The sequence below is a fragment of the Pan paniscus genome, chromosome 16 (genome assembly GCF_029289425.2).
Source record: "Pan paniscus chromosome 16, NHGRI_mPanPan1-v2.0_pri, whole genome shotgun sequence".
Taxonomy (NCBI): Eukaryota; Metazoa; Chordata; class Mammalia; order Primates; family Hominidae; genus Pan; species Pan paniscus.
In genome coordinates, this window is record NC_073265.2 from 33,230,754 (window position 1) to 33,245,987 (window position 15,234).

General features: G+C 41.4%; 1 protein-coding gene across 9 annotated transcripts in view; it reads right to left on the reverse strand.

Annotated features, from left to right (window-relative positions):
• FRMD5 (FERM domain containing 5) overlaps positions 1-15,234 on the reverse strand; it is a 417,439-nt gene that overhangs the window by 108,256 nt on the left and 293,949 nt on the right. The gene's annotated exons all lie outside the window — the stretch shown is intronic.

Consider the following 15,234-nt stretch of genomic DNA (forward strand, 5'->3'; position numbering starts at 1 on the left):
GGCACCTCGGGAGGCCGAGGCTGGCGGATCACTCGCGGTCAGGAGCTGGAGACCAGCCCAGCCGACACATCGAAACCCCGTCTCCACCAAAAAAATACGAAAACCAGTCAGGCATGGCGGCGCGCGCCTGCAATCGCAGGCACTCGGCAGGCTGAGGCAGGAGAATCGGGCAGGGAGGTTGCAGTGAGCTGAGATGGCAGCAGTACCGTCCAGCTTTGGCTCGGCATCAGAGGGAGACCGTGGAAAGAGGGGAGAGGGGAGAGGGGAGAGGGGAGAGGGGAGAGGGGAGAGGGGGGAGGGGGGAGGGGGGAGGGGGGAGGGGGGAGGGGGGAGGGGGGAGGGGGGAGGGGGGAGGGGGGGAGGGGGGAGGGGGGAGGGGGGAGGGGAGAGGGAGCTCTATCTACCACACAGTCCTTCTCTGAATATCCAGCTCTGCTTTCTGAAGGATAAGAGATCAACTCCACCCAGGCTTCTACATGATTGCTTTTCAGATATTTGATACTATCCTATCCCATGTCTTCCAAGTCTTCCCTTCCCCAGGCCGAATATCTAATTCTTATGAATAGATCATCATATGACTTCTTTCTAGATTTTAGTTAATATCCTTTTTTTGTTTTTGTTTTTTGTTTTTTTTTTGAGACGGAGTCTCGCTCTGTCCTCCAGGCTGGAGTGCAGTGGCGCGATCTCAGCTCACTGCAAGCACTGCCTCCCGGGTTCACGCCATTCTACTGCCTCAGCCTCCCGAGTAGCTGGGACTACAGACACCCGCCACCACGCCTGGCTAATTTTTTGTATTTTAAGTAGAGACGGGGTTTCACCATGTTAGCCAGGATGGTCTCGATCTCCTGACCTCGTGATCCGCCTGCCTCGGCCTCCCAAAGTGCTGGGATTACAGGTGTGAGCCACCGCACCTGGCCGATTTTGGTTAATATCCTAGTTACTTTCTTGTTTGCTAATGCTAATGTTTTTTTTTTTTTTTTTTTTTTGAAACAGAGTCTTGCTCTGTCTCACAGGCTGGAGTGCAATGGCGCGATATCTCCGCTCACTGGAACCTCTGCCTCCCAGGTTCAAGCGATTCTCCTGGTTCAGCCTCCTGAGTAGCTGGGATTACAGGTGCCCACCATCACACCCAGCTAGTTCTTGTATTTTTAGCAGAGATGGGGTTTCACCATGTTAGTCAGGCTGGTCTCGAACTCCTGACCTCAGGTGATCCACCTGCCTTGGCCTCCCAAAGTGTTGGGATTACAGGTGTGAACCACTGCTCCTGGTCACTAATGTTCTTTAAGTCAGAAGATCATATTGAGCATGATACTCCAAATATACTGCAGCATTATAATATAATACAGCTATCAAATCTTAATCTAAATGCTATATTTTCCTTAATACAACCCAAACCTCTATTTGGTTTTAGAGAAACTTATATACCATTGGCTTATATCCAATTTGCGGATATCTAGAATGCCATTTCAAACATTCTCCTACTAAGTCAGGCCTCCTCAATCTTCTACTTGTATAGTTTAACTGCTGGAACTAGATGCAGGATTTAGGCCTAGTAAATTTCTTCTTGTTGATTTTAGCCCACTGTTTCAGTATGTTAGGATCCCATTGAACATATCAAATTAACTTTTTTTTTTTTTTTTGAGGTTACTCCAAAAGGGATCAGCTTGATCTTGAAGTTACTCTACTGGGTGGAGACAAAGAGGCACTTTCAATGCAGAGTGCTAAGTGGAACAGTTGGAATCAGCAGTAGGGTGCTATGAAAGCACACAAGATGGTCCTCTAGTGAAAGTGAGAGGCAAGGAAGAAAACTTTCCCATGAGAATAAAAATCTCAGGTGACTCCTTAAGGGTGAATGAGAGTTTGCCAAATGAAAAGGGTCATGGAAAGCAATCTAGGAGGTGAACAGCTTGAGCAAGGATTTGGGATTACAGAAATTTCTGAATGCCAATATCTTTTAGTGTCTTTCCCTTTTTGGACTCCTATCCAGTTGTCCAGAAATTATGTGCTGCAGGTGCTCATTTAATTCTCTACTTATACTCTTCCTGGACAAGTTTCTATAGGTTAAGGCTGCTTGCTTTTTATGCCTTAGGATGGCCCCATTCCCGCATCTACCTTCCCTTTTCTTTCTTTGAGAAAGCATTGGAGTTAGTTAACTCCTACCTATACTCTGGCTTCTGTAAGCTTTTCTAAGAGAGGGCCGTGCCTTATCCATTTTGGTGATTCTGGTTCCTGACACAGTGCTTGGCACACCATAGGTATTTGACAAATGTTTAAAGTGTTGAAAAGCAAAATAACTATTCACAAATTCTAATATGCATAAACAATATTCTGAAAGATACAACCAGATTCATGTAGCTCTCTGACTTAGACATCACAGGAAGCCTACTTTGTAGCCAACAGAAATCAAAGGCTTCCTTTTTAATAAAAATGAAACAAAAATTTTTCAAGAATTTGTTACATGCAGATCCTTTTAATTGTTCAAAGCAGGTTCACAGAACACTGACTGGGGCTCTTGTGGCTTCTGACAATCATCTCCCAGAGTTGTTGAGCAATTTGCCAAGTTGCCTGTTGGCTCAAAGGTGAGAACCCCAGGCTACCTAAGCTCTGCCCAGTGATGCGGAATCGTCTCTCTCTTCTAATGTGCTCAGCTGGAACAGAATCGCAGAATGTCCAGAGCAGTGAACCATGAGGAATGAGAGCAGATTAGCTTAGCAAAAAGATAAACTAGGCATCGCCCAAGGGACATTGACAAGTGAGGTGACCTCATGCTTTGCTCTCAAATCAGAGTTCTCAAAAGTCATCTAAGCTAGAATATGCCAGGGAATACCAGAGCTTCCTATTGGCAGAAAGTAGGAGAGATAAAACTAACAAGGAATGAAAGATGTAAAGAGGTATTTGCCTCAATATCTAAATTACTATTTCAGAATTCAAGAGCCAAAAAAGAGAAACATCTCCACTATCAATAAAACAAACACAAAATAGATGAAAAATAAGAGACCATAAGATCACCCAGCAGAGATATTCTTGGCAAATAAAATGCCAGGCCAATATAAAAGCAATAGAGAAGAGGAAACCTGAAGGGCCAATAAACACTTGAAAGATGCTGTATTTCACTGGTCGTCAGCAGTGAAACCACAATGAGACACCACTTTACACACAAGTGATTAGCAAATATTTAAAACTCTAACAACTCAAGGAAAACAATAAGACATTGCTGAGAGAAATGAAAGAAAACCTAAACAGAGGGATATATCATGTTTATAGGTTTCAAGATTCAAAATTGTTAACATGTCCATTCTCCCCAAATTGGTCTATAGAGTCAATGCAATCTCAATTAAAATCCCAGGAGGCTTTTTTGTAGAAACTAGCAAATGAATTCTAAAATTCATGTGGCAATAAAAGGATCTAGAATATGCAAAACAAGTTTGCAAAAGAAGAACAAATTTGGAGGACTAATATGATCTAGATTCAAGATATTATAAAGCTACAATAACCAAGACAGTGTGGTACTGACACAAAGAAAGACAAATAGATCAACGGAACAGAATAAAGAGCCTATAAATAGACCCACACATGTTCATTTTCAACAAGGTGTAAAAGGGAATTCAGTAGAGAAAGGAAAGCCTTTTAAAGAAGTGGTGCTGGAACAGCGGGATATCTATGTGCTAAAAAAAAAAAAAAGGGAGAGGGAGACTTCAATTCATACCTTGTTCCATATATTAAAAAAAAAAAAACTTAAAGTGGATCATAGACCAAAATGTACAACATAAAACAATAAAATTTATAGAAGAAAACATTTGTAACCTTGGATTAGGCAAATACTTCTTAAATATAACACCAAAAACACAACCCATAAAAAACAAATAAATGTCTACTCATAAAATAAATGGATATATTGGTCTTTATCAAAATTTAAAACTGCTTTTCAAAAGAAACTGTTGAGAGAACGACATGACATGCCAAGAACTAGGAGAAAATCTTTGCAAAGCATTTATCTGATGAAGGACTTGCATGTAGAATAAAAAGAACCCTCAACATTCCATAAAAAAACAAGCAACGCAATTTTTTTAAAAAGGCAAAAGATTTGAACAGACACTTTAACAAAGATATATATGGATGGTGTTAGGAAGAGTTTTAAAAGGAAGAAAGTGAGAGAGAAGGCAACTCAATGGCCAAACAGGTTTATTTACAAGAATAAGCCTGTGAGGCATCCCAGTCAGGAATCTGGCTGAGACCCTGATTGCTTACAAGCTGACGTTTTTATACTAAAGTTTCTTTTTTTTATTTTTGAGACGGAGTTTTGCTCTTGTCGCCCAAGCTGGAGTGCAATGGTGCGATCTTGGCTCACTGCAACCTCTGCCTTCCAGGTTCAAGTGATTCTCCTGCCTCAGTCTCCCAAGTAGCTGGGATTACAGGCATGTACTACCATGACCAACTTTTTTTTTTTTTCTTTTGAGACAGAATCTTGCTCTGTTGCCAGGCTGGAGTGCAGTAGCGTGATCTCAGCTCACTGCAATCTCCGCCTCCTGGGTTCAAGTGATTCTCCTGCCTCAGCCTCCTGAGTAGCTGGGATTACAGGTGCATGCCACCACACCCAGCTAATTTTTTTTGCATTTTTAGTAGAAACAGAGTTTCACCATGTTAGCCAGTCTGGTCTTGAACTCCTGACCTCAGGCTATACAGCTGCCTCAGCCTCCCAAAGCGCTGGGATTACAGGCGTGAGCCACTGTGCCCAGCCTTATACTAAAGTTTCTATAGGGGAGGGGTTGGGGAAGTGCTAGCAGGTTGGAACTGCAGGGGGCTGGGGAAGGATGTGGTAAGGGCCAGGCTTTGTTGTGGTCAGGGTTGTTACTCTCTGTTAAGGTATGGGTGAGGTTGACCTTTGCTTTGTTTTTGGAAACACTGTCACTAAGGTAGGAAACACAGTCACCAAGGTGGAAAAATGGCATCACTATTGTTAATTCTCACATTCCCACCTCTTTGTATTATTATTATTTAGGAATAGGGATGTAGGTTCTCTTTGACTACTTCCTGCTCACTGGTGGTGGTGCATGGGGGAGGGTGGCCTTCCTCTGGTGATGAGGTCATTCATTGTTGCTGTAGCAGGAATGCCTCCTTGATGTGTTCCGTTATGGTGGTCTGAGCAACTGAGGTTACTCTTTCTAAAATAAACTTTTGAAAACAATTTCATCAAGCAGGGTAAAAACATTAATATTAAGCAGATGACAATGAAAGGACCAATTAAAGGGAGTGCCCAATGGAGGAAATAACTGAAAAAGTCAGCAGGTTGTTTGGGCAGGCGGTCTGCAATTTTTCTGTTTGGATATTCCTTCTTTTACCAATCTAGATTTATTTGTAAAGAAACAGCATTTTCTTGCAGGAAGAGAAATAGGCCTCCCTTTTCTACAGTGAGGATATCTAGTCCCCTGCGATTTTGGAGTACTAACTGTTGCTAGGGAGTTTATCTGGTCAGCAAAGGTCAACCTCGCCCATACCTTTAACAGACAGTAACAACCCTGACTACAACAAAGACTGACTGGCCTTTACCACATCCTTCCCCTGCCCCCTACAGTTTCAACCTGCCAGCACATCCCCAACCCCTCCCCATAGAAACTTTACTATAAAAACTTTATTATAAAAACCTCCCTATAGAAACTTTATTATAAAAAAATAAATCAGGGTCTCAGCCAGATTCCTGACTGGGACCGCTTGCAGGCTTATTCTTGTAAATAAACCTGTTTGGCCGTTGAGTTGCCTTCTCTCTCACTTCCTTCCTTTTAAAAATCTTCCTAACAGATGGCAAATAAGCAGATGAGAAGCAGCTCAATATCATTAGTCATTAGCAAAATACAAATGAGATACCACCACAAATACATACCATTACAAACACAAAAGAGATACAGCTACTGGAATGGCTAAAGTGAAAAAGACTGACCCTACCAAGTGTTGGCAAGCATTTGTGCAGGTACTAGAACTCTCATACATTGCTGGTGAGAATGTAAACATCATAATAATGGTTACTAATCAGGGAAAGAAGGGACTGCGATGGAGTTGGGGTACCTGGGCAGGGCTTCTAGAGTAGGTGGCAACGTTCTATTTCACGATCGGGTGATGTTCACTTTATAATGATTAAGACGTACATTTGGTTAACATGATTTTCTGAGTCTCCATGTGTTTTTGTAATCAAAAAGATTCACCCAGGCTGGAGTGCAGTGGCGCAATATTGGCTCACTGCAACCTTCACCTCCCGGGTTCAAGTGATTCTCCTGCCTCAGCCTCCCAAGTAGCTGGAATTACAGGTACCCACCACCACATCCAGCTAGTTTTTGTATTTTTAGTAGAGACGGGGTTTCACCATGTTGGCCAGGCTGGTCTCGAACTCCTGACCTCAGGTGATCCACCCACCTCGGCTTCCCAAAGTGCTGGGATGACAGACATGAACCACCACACCCGGCCAAGTGTTCTTTTAAAACAAAAAGTTCTTTAGCCTTTACTCTGTTGGATAAATATAGATTTTTGCATGTTAAGTTTGCTTAAAGGAAGATGGAATTCTACTGGCAAAATACTGTCTCCTAAATCTCCAGTAAGTAAGCTTGTACTTTTGAGGACAACACTATTTTTGGCAATGTAGAAAATGCTTATAGAAAGGGTTCAATTTGTGGCTGGGCACAGTGGCTCATGTCTTTAATCTCAGCACTTTGGGAGGCCAAGGCGGGATGATCACCTGAGGCCAGCAGTTCAACACCAGCCTGGCCAACATGGCAAAACCCCGTCTCTACCAAAAAAATACAAAATTAGCCAAGCGTCATGGCAGGTGCCTGTATCCCAGCTACTCAGGAGGCTGAGGCAGGAGAACTGCTTGAACCTGGGAGGTGGAGGTTACCGTGAGCGGAGATCACACCATTGCACTCCAGCCTGGGCTATAAGAGCGAAACTCTGTCTCAAAAAAAAAAAAAAAAAAAAGGGTTCAATTTGCTTCCCACAGCATGTTCGTCCACCTCCTATACCTCCACACTCTTATAGGCAGATATTGATCCATGGTTATTCAGATGCAAGAAAAGGCCACTAGAGTCCATTGTTGAGGCAAGGGACTGGGACTTGAACTCAGTCTTATAAGGCTTAAAAGTGGCAGTCTTTTCTGAGATTCAAAATATGTTATTCCTCATGAATTGGATGAGGGTCATGGAGGAAGGCCATTTGGAAATAACATATACATTACTGACCAAAAAGAAACATAGATAGCAATACACAAAACTATTGGATGATTTCTTTCTCTCCAGTTCAAAAGTCCAAATGAATTGTCATCAGGCATTAGTGGAGATACTCTGAATATTTTTATATATTTTCTGTTTCATAAAGAATTTCCAGAATGATTGTACTTTACTTTTACCCACTGTTCTTCACAAATGATAGAAAAGCCTGGGAAGTGTCTCTGAATGGTTAAATAATGAGATAAAGCAGAATGTTTCTTACTTAAAAAAAATTAAAGAAGAAGCAACATAGAAGTCGGGTGATGCTATGAAAATAAAGACTTGAAGAACAAAACCAACTCTAATTGGAGAACAGAGTATTTAGGGTAAAGGAACCAAGACATATTAGATTGTAGTTGAATTCCAAGACCAATGTGCTGCTCAGAATCCTAGATGTTCCATTTGAATTCCTCCTGTTTTTGCTTTGAAATACTAGTCTATAAATCTAATTGATTGTAAGTGTGATTTCCCTAGATGCTTGTTTACTCGTTTAATGTAGTATTATGTTGCTTTTAATAAGGTATTCAGGCCCTATAAAGTATGCTTCCAAAAAAATCAAAAGCTACACTTGAGTGCTTCTCTAATAAAATCTACCCCTGCTTAAATATAGGTAGAACCTCAACTATGCCAGCTTTTCTAATAGGGGACTGTCCCACTCCTGCAGAAGTCCTTCAGTAACTGAGAATGCTGGTGGGGTGTGGGGAGATATCCTTAACATCATTGCTATTAGAAAGTTAGTACTAGGGAAAATAACTCAGCATTTCTAACACAATATCCTCCATTAAGCCTTCAAACAAACATTTCCTTATTTACCTCCTAAAGTCTTTTCTGCTACCATTTAAGTCATTTGATCTTTAGATGCTTTCTTGCCTCTGATTTTAATGAGAAGCTGGCCCTTGGTTCTCTTTCAATACTCCCTGGCTTGTGGTGCTAGATCTTTCTACTCTTGACACCATTCTTGTCTCTTGACAATTTTCCCTCAGTTGAAAGATATGAAACTGAGTATCACTGAAAATTTAAATACCCAAACCACACATCTGAAATCTGATTTTTTTTATCTTAAAGCTGGTCCCAGTTGGAGGTAGCCCAGGAGACCGAAAATACATGTTATTTAATGAAGGAGAATATTTCAGTAAAGTTAAAGCTGGGCTTATTTTGGCCAGACACAGTGGGTTGTGGGTGCTGCTCATTTTTGTGTATTCATTATACAATTGACCCTTGAACAATGCAGGAGTTAGGGTACTGACCCCCTCCCACCAGGTACAGTAAAAAATCTACCTATAAAATTGTGACTCCTCTAAAACTTAACTACTAACAGCTTACTGTGGACCAGAAGGCTTACTGATAACATAGTCAATTTAACACAGACACACAAACACACACACATACACATTCTGAGACAGAATTTCACTCTGTTGCCCAGGCTGGAGTGCAGTGATGTGATCGTCACTCACTGCAGCCTCTGTCTCCTGGGTTCAAGTGATCTTCATGCCTCAGCCTCCCAAGTAGCTGGGGTTTCACCATGTTGGCCAGGCTGGTCTCAACCTCCTGGCCTCAAGTGATCCATCCACCTTGGCCTCCCAAAGTGCTGGGATTACAGGCGTGAACCACCTCGCCTTAACACATATTTTGTATGTTGTATGTGTGACATCCTGTATTCTTACAATAAATTAGAGAAAAAAAATTATTAAGAAAACCACAAGGAAGAGGAAATATATTTACTATTCATTTAGTGTAAATGGATTATCATAAAGGTCTTTATCCTTGTCTTCATGTTGAGTAGGCTGAAGAGGAGGAGGAAAAGGGGTTGATCTTACTGTCTTGGGAGTAGCAGAGATGGAAGAGGTAGAGGAGGTGGAAGGAGAGGCAGGAGAAGCCAACACACTTGGTGTAACTTTATGGAAATACATTGTAATTTTTGATTTTTTTGCTTTTTCATTTCTCTAAAAATGTTTCTATATGGTACCAATTCTTCTTCCACCTTTTGCTTTAGTTTCAGTGCCCATATCATAGAAGGATCCACATCATAAAAGAAGTCAAAAGCATTCTTGAATAATTAGGAACCTTCTGCTAGATGGTCTCATGTCAATTTGCTTTCTGGCACTGCTTCTTCTACATCTTCTTCCTCATTGTCTAGCACTGATTCAGAAGCACTCATCTCCATCGAGTTGTCTTCTGTGAATTTCTCAGGTGTGGTGTCTGTTAACTCTTGCAGTTCTCCAAGATCCATGTTTTAAACCTTTAAACCTCTACCCTCTCCCCAACTTTTCTGCCATATCTACAATCTCTTTCATGATTTATTTGATTAGCTCTGTCATAAATCCTGTGAAGTCACGTACAACATCTGGATACAGTTTTCTCCAGCAGGAATTTATTACTTGGAGCTTGATGGCTTTCATGACTTTTTCTATAATGATGGCATCTCCAATGCTGTAATCCTTCCAGACTTTCATGATGTTCTCTCTATTGGGGTTCTCGTCCATAGGGTTGACATCCTTCCATACAGTTCTGTGTGAAATGAGCCTTAAAGGTCCTTATGATTCCCTGACCTAGAGGCTGAATTAGAGATGTTGTGTTTCGGGGCAAGTAGACCACTTCGATGTCTTTGGTGTTGAACTCATGGGGTTCTGGGTTGCCAGGGGCATTGTCTGATATCAGAAGAACTTTAAAAGGCAGTCCTTTACTAGCAAGGTGCTTCTTGACATCAAGGACAAAACATCAATGGAATCAATCCAGTAAAAGGATTCTTGTTGTCCAGGTCTTCTTTTTGTAAAACCCAAAGCCTGGCAGCTGGTGTTTTTTTTTTCACTTTAACGCTTGAGGGTTAGCAGCTATACAGATAAAGGCAGTCCTGATCATAAACTCAACTGCATTTGTACAAAACAGTAGAGTTAGCTTATCCTTTCCTGCCTTAAATCTTGGTGCTCACTTCCTTACTAAGAAGTGTCCTTTGTGGCATTTTTCCCCCAGAATAGGGCACTTTCATCTGCATTAAGAATTCAATTTTTATACTTCATTAGGGGAGAAATGGAACTTTAGCAGTCCTACCAAGAAGTTTTTAAAGAACACATTGGGTCTTTATAAACTGTATTTTTAAAGTTTTTTTTCCTAAAGATAGAAAATGAAAATAATTACCTAAAAATAGACCTCTGATATGGTTTCCAAAGAACAGAAGGTATCTTTTTTAAATCAGGGTATGAGACTTGCTGTAAAATATTTATTGATGCTAATGTGAACCTTCAGTTGGAAAGAAAAAACTAGGTAGTCACTTGCAAACTAAATTTCCCCAGGTATCTTTTTTCCAATCTTTTTTTGAGATGGAATCTCACTCTGTCACCCAGGCTGGAGTACAGTGGTGTGATCTCGGCTCACTGCAACCTCCACTTCCCGGGGTCAAGTGATTCTCCTGCCTCAGCCTCCTAAGTAGCTGGGATTACAGGCATGTGCCACCACATCTGGCTAATTTTTGTATTTTTAGTAGAGATAGGGTTTCACTGTGTTGGTCAGACTGGTCTCAAACTCCTGACCTCAAGTGATCCACCAGCCTCAGCCTCCCAAAGTGTTGGGATTACAGGTGTCAGCCACCATGCCTGGCCCCAATCTTCTAATTTTTAAAGATACTCTTTCCCTTCTCTTTACTCTGAGATCTAATGTATCTATACATAAGCAAACTAGGTGCTTTATATACATTTTTGTCCCAGCCTTCAGTGTAAACCTTAACTTAAATCATTAACGGAGACTTTTCTGGCACCCTAAGTTGAAAAGTTATAATGGGGAGGCTGTGAGGATTTTTTTTTCAGCCCTTGGACCATTATTTACACTAGTTTCCTTGATCTGGTTTCCTCAGCTATAAAAATACAGTCCTATCTCCTCCAAAAGTCTGTTACTGCCAGCAAGATTCACAACTGCCAAATCACCCAGGATTTTGTATTTCATTTAAGAAGTCTGACAATGCTTTTATGCACAATATGATACAGCCAAAACCACATTTACCTGGGAATCAGGAAACCTGAGCTCTAGTCTAAATCTAGCCCTAAACAAACTGTGCAACTGTAGCTAAGTTCGTTGACCACTTGGGGTCTCAGCAGAGAAAACAAAAATTTTGGAATCAGAATTGAAGCAGGAGAGTACTAAGGTCCTCCCCCCATCCACCATCTCCACCTCTGGCTCTAAAATGTCATGTCACTGTGAAATGCTCTTTCATCTTCAGGGGCCTAGTGAGAGGCCAGGGTCCCAGGCAGCAAGTGCTAGAGAAAATGTAAGGACAATTTATAAAGAAGTCCCTTGATCTCAGTTTCCCTGAACTATGCAGCTCTTCAGTCTTTAAAATGGCTACAAGACACATTAGCATTTCAAACACTGCTGTTGCCTGTGACAGGTGAACTCAGGGAGATTAGGAAGTAGCAAAATTCTGTTTTTGTTTTTCTTCAAGCCAGAATGGGTATGTAAGCATTAACGTTGCTATTATACATACTATTCAACATTCCCCATTCATTTTTCATGAACTTACACAACATATCAAAGGGATGATGCTCTACTCCTTAGTGCGTCTCTCAGAATTACAGACAGACTCATTTCACTCTGTCAGCAAACCTGAAGGCCAGAGTCTTCAGTTGTGAGAATATCTTATGGAAATAGAAAAAGCTTTACAGAATAGTATATTCAACCCCTACCCAAACCCGCATCCCCATCTTCTCCTCTATACACTGCCTCCGGAAACAAGCACTGTGTGCACAAGTCAAACAGATACCTAAGCCCCCAGTGGACAGCAGTTTAGGCACCAGTGGGCAGGCGCAGAGCAGGCAGAGGGTAAGCACTGGAGCAGGACTGGATTAAGGTTCCTCCAGAGCTGCTCCAGGCCTCTATAGCTCCTACTACCTCAACAATCCTTGCCACAACTGCTTTCCCATTCACTACAGAGAAACTTACTTGAGCATCTCTCTTCAGATATTATTGCACAGATTCACACAGAAAAAGAAAATTACCACAGGTGAGTTTGAAAAAGATGATGATGAACGACTTTGATTGTATCCCACAGGATGGAAATTAGGTTGAAAGACTGGGAGTTTGGGGTGGTCGCAGTGGCTCACGCCTGTAATCCCAATGCCTTGGGAGGCCAAGGTGGGTGGATCACTTGAGGTCAGGAGTTCAAGACTAGCCTGGCCAACATGGTGAAATCCTGTCTCTACCAAAAATATAAAAATTAGCCAGGCGTGGTGGCATACACCTGTAATCCCAGCTACTCGGGAGGCTGAGGTGGGAGAATCGCTTGAATCTGGGAGGTGGAGGTTGCAGTGAGCCGAGATCGCGCCATTGCACCCCAAACTGGGCGACAGAACAACTCTGTCTAGAAAAAAAAAAAAAAAAACAAGGCCGGGCACGGTGGCTCACGCCTGTAATCTCAGCACTTTGGGAGGCCAAGGCAGGCAGATCACGAGGTCAGGAGATCGAGACCATCCCGGCTAACATGGTGAAACCCCATCTCTATTAAAAATACAAAAAAATTAGCCTGGTGTGGTGGCAGGTGCCTGTAGTCCCAGCTACTTGGGAGGCTGGGGCAGAAGAATGGCGTGAACCTGGGAGGCAGAGCTTGCAGTGAGCTGAGATCGGACCACTGCATTTCAGCCTGGGCAACAGAGTGAGACTCCATCTCAAAAAAAAAAAAAAAAAAAGAAAGATTGGGCGTTTGGAACCATCAGTTCTAGTTCCTACTCTGCTTGTAACTGGGAAGCCATGGGCAAGTCATCTGGCAACTCTGGACCTTAGTTCTCTCACTTATAAAATGAGTAGGTTTGACAAGACAATCTCTAGTATATTTGTCAGATCTAAACTTCTATTAGTCTATAGTAAGATTACTAAGAACCAGGAAAGCATGGTTTATATTATAAATCAAACTTGGCTATAATATGGAGAACATTTAAATATATAGATTCTGAGGCCCCACCCAGGACCTTTACAGAGTCCCTTATACAACTGACTGGACCATATGACCAAAGGATAAGGATAAGCTGGCTGGGTGAACCTGTGCTGGTATTCAGGAATTGACATTCTGTGGGGATAAGTATTCACATTAATGAATGGAGAAATGTCTATTTAATTTGCAAACGATCACAAGCTAGCGGGGCAAATCAGTATTTCAAACAAACTTAGAGATTGAAGGAATGGTCAGAAGCCAAGAGCATAAATGTCAGAGAGGAAAGATCAAAGGTATTGCCCCTGGAGGAGAAAGAGAAACTTCACTAAGATGAAGTTAGCAAGGCATATATACCAGAAAAAGATCTGAATGTCAGAGTAGATAACTGACCAGGAATCAGAAAATTAGCAGTGGGCCTGAAGGAATGTAGGAATTGACTGAGGTTGTCCTCACTTTGCATGGTTCTTAGATGAAAGAATGTCAGTCCCCAAACAACAGGGTTGAAATTTCAGTTGCCATGGTTTATTAACTGTGAGTAATTACATGAAGTACAAACTTGATTGCTAGCTCTTCAGTTCACAACATAAATAACAGATGTGTATCACGATCAGTGACAAATCACGTCACTTCTTTCACAGTCTGTCGGTAACTAGTCACTGTGCATCTGTTATTCAGTTAATGCACAAACAACAAAGTGTGCAGTGGGGTTGCCTCCTTGTCTTCCAATGATGAAACCCAAAAATGATAACTGAAAGAGGGAACTGGCTAACGAAGATGAAAATGCAGCAAAGTAACAAAAAGTGGTAACAGGAATGTAAATAGGGTTATAGAAGAAATAGCTAACTGTGAGATTATTGACATTGCTGCTATTTAAGGGGCTCTAGATATGCACCAGAGGAACTTAGTGAAGGCAAACTAATCAATGTAAATGAGGAAAGTGGTTGTGACGAAACGTATGAAGATGTCCCAGAGGAAGCGATGCTGGCAAAAACTTCACATCAAAGAAACTCTTGCAGATATTTCATGACACTGAAAGCATAAAGTGTAAAATATTGGAAGCTCATCCAAACTTAGAAGGGAGTATGATGACAATTCACCAAGGCACAGAAAAGATGTTTTCTCAGTATCATAAACTATATGACAAAAAGGAGGCAAGTACTGTTAAAGTACTTGGGATTTTTTTTTTTAATAAATACAGACATACCTGGTTTTACTGTGCTTCACTTTATTGTGCTTTGTAGATATTGTGGGTTTTTTTTTTTTTAAATAAATTCAAGATTTGTAGCAAGCCTGCATTGAGCAAGTCTTTCAGCACCATTTTCCCAACAGCATGTGCTCATTTTGTGTCTCTGTTGCATTTTGTTAATTCTTGCAATATTTCAAACTTTTTCATTATTATGTTATGTTAATCTGTGATCAGTGATCTTTGATGTTACTATTGCAATTGTTTTGAGGTGCCATGAACCACACACATAGAAGACAGTGAACATAACCAATAAATGTGTGTGTCCTAACTGCTCCACTGACAGGGTATTCCTCCATTTTCCTCCCTCTCTTCAGGCTTTCCTATTCCCCCAGACACCACAATATGAGGAAATTAAGCCAATTAATAACCCTACAACGGCCTCTAAGTGTTCAAGTGAAAGGAAGAGTCACATGCCTCTAACTTTAAATCAAAACCTAGAAATGATTAAGCTTAATGAGAAAAACATGTTGAAAGGCCAAAAGCTAGGCATCTTGTGCCAGTTAGCCAAGTTGTGAATGCAAAGAAAAAGATCTTGATGGATATTCAAAGTGCTACTCCAGTGAACACATGAATGGTAAAGTGAAAGAGCCTTCTTGCTGATATAGAGAAAGTTTTAATGGTCTAGACAGAACAGCGGTCCTCAACCTTTTTGGCACCAGGGACCAGTTTTGTGGAAGACAATTTTTCCATGGACCAGGTTGCAGGGGGTTTCGGGATGATTCCAGCACATTACAGTTATTGGGCACTTTATTTCTATTATTACTTTTTTTTTTTTTTTTTTTGAGACGGAGTCTTGCTCTGTCACCCAAGCTAGAGTGGTGCGA